Source organism: Cebus imitator, unplaced genomic scaffold, assembly GCF_001604975.1.
Source record: "Cebus imitator isolate Cc_AM_T3 unplaced genomic scaffold, Cebus_imitator-1.0 Scaffold283, whole genome shotgun sequence".
Lineage (NCBI taxonomy): Eukaryota > Metazoa > Chordata > Mammalia > Primates > Cebidae > Cebus > Cebus imitator.
This window is the reverse complement of record NW_016107598.1, coordinates 2057346-2059818: the sequence shown is the minus strand read 5'-3', so window position 1 is coordinate 2059818 and position 2473 is coordinate 2057346.

Here is a 2473-nt window from a genome sequence, read left to right as displayed (position 1 = left end):
GAGGCTGAGGCAGGAGAATTGCCTGAACCCAGGAGGCGGAGGTTGCGGTGAGCCGAGATCGTGCCATTGCACTCCAGCCTGGGTAACAAGAGCGAAACTCCGTCCCAAAAAAAAAAAAAAAAGCTTTAATTTTTACTCAGAGGAGGTTATGTAGAGTATAAAGGAGAAAAGAAACTAACTTTGAACAATTATTCATTTATCTCACAAACATTTATTTATTTATTTATTTATTGAGACAGAGTTTCGCTATTGTTGCCCAGACTGGAGTGCAATGGCACAATCTCGGCTCACCGCAACCTCCGCCTCCTGGGTTCAAGCAATTCTCCTGCCTCAGCCTCCCGAGTAGCTGGGACTACAGGCACGCGCCACCATGCCCAGCTAATTTTTGTATTTTTAGTAGAGACAGGGTTTCACCTTGTTGACCAGGATGGTCTCGATCTCTTGACCTCGTGATCCACCTGCCTCGGCCTCCCAAAGTACTGGGATTACAGGCGTGAGCCACCGCGCCCGGCTAACAAACATTTATTAAGTGCTTTCTGTGTTCCAGGCACTGTACTGTGCCCTGTGAATTCAAGGATACAATGTTTTGAGATTAAATGTCGAAGTGTTGTTTAAATACAGGCATACCTCACTTTATTATGTGTCACTCCTCCAGTAAAAATTAATGTGTGTTCTGACTGCTCCTTTGGCCATTTCTCTGTCACCCTCTCCTCAAGCCTCCTATTTCCTGCAATACAATAATACTGAAATTAGGCCAGTGGTCTCTAAGTGTTCAAATGAAAGGAAGAGTCATACATCTCTTACTTTAAATCAAAAGCTAGAAATAATTAAGCTTAATGAGGAAGGGGGCGTGTCAAAAGCTGAGACAGGCCGAAAGCTAAGCCTCTTGCATCAGTTAGCCAAGTTGTGAATGCAAAGGTAAAGTTCTTGAAGGAAATGAGATGTGTTACTCCAGGCTGAGCATAATGGCTCACGCCTGTAATCCTAGCACCTTGGGAAGCCAAGGTGGGTGGATTACGAAGTCAGGAGTTCAAGACCAGCCTAACCAACATGGTGAAACCCCATCTCTACTAAAAATACCAAAAAAACCGGACATATTGGCAAGCACTTGTAATTCCTGCCACTTGGGAGGTTGAGATAGTAGAATCGCTTGAACCCGGGGGGCGGAGGTTGCATTGAACTGAGATCGTGCCACTGCACTCCAGCCTGGGCAACAAGAGTGAAACTCCATCTCAAAAAAAAAGAAGGGTTATTCCAGTAAACATATGAATGATTTAAAAAAAAAAAAAAAAAAAAGCAAAACAGCTTTATTGTTGATATGGGGAAAGTTTGAGTGGGATGGATAGAAAATCAAACCAGTCACAACATTCCCTTAAGCCAAAGCCTAATCCAGAGAAAGTCCCTAACACTCTTCAATTCTGTGAAGGCTAAGAGAGATTGGAAAGCTGCAGAAGAAAAGTCTGAAGCTAGGCAGAGTTTGGTTCATGAGGCTTAAGGAAAGAAGCTGTCTCTATCATGTGAAAGTGCAAGGTGAAGCAGCAAGTGCTGATGGGGAAGCTGTAGCAAGTTATCCAGAAGATTTAATGTAATAATCAATGAAGATGAACCCACTAAACAGATTTTCACTGTAGACGAAACAGCCTTATATGGGAAGCAGATGACATCAGGACTTTCATTGCTAGAAATGAGAAGTTATTGCCTGGCTTCAAAGCTTCCAAGGGCATGCTGACTCTCTTATTAGGGGCTAATGCAGCTGGTCATTTTAAGTTGAAGCCAATGCTCATTTACCATTCTGAAAATCCTAGGGCCATGAAGAATTATGTTAAATGTATTCTGCCTATGCTCTATAAATGGAGCTGCAAAGGTTGAATGACAGCACATCTGTTTATAGCATGGCTTAGTGAATATTTTATGCCCACTGTTGAAATTTGTTGCTCAGGAAAAAAATTTTCTTTCAAAATGTTACTGCTCCTTGACAGTGCACCTGGTTACCCAACAGCTCTAATGGAGAGGTACAAGGAGATGAATGTTGTTTTCATACCTGCTAACATAATACTCCTTCTATAGCTCATGGATTAAGGAGTAATTTAGATTTTCAAGTCTTAGTATTTAAGAAATACATCTTGTAAGCCTACAGCCACCATAAACAGTGATTCCTCTGATGGATCTGTGCAAAGTACATTAATAACCCTCTGGAAACAATCCACGATCTAGATGCCTTTAGGAACATTTGTGATTCATGGAAGGAGGTCAAAATGTCAACATTAGCAGGAATTTGGAAGAAGTTGATTCCAAACCTTTATGGACGATTTTGAAGGGATTAAGTCTTTAGTGAAGAAAGTATCTGCAAAGATGGGAGGAACAGCAAGAGAACTAGAATTAGAAGTGGAGCCTGAAGATGTGAATGATTTGCTGCAACCTCATGATCAAACTTGAATGGATGAGTAGTTTCTTTTTTTTTTTTTTTTTTTTT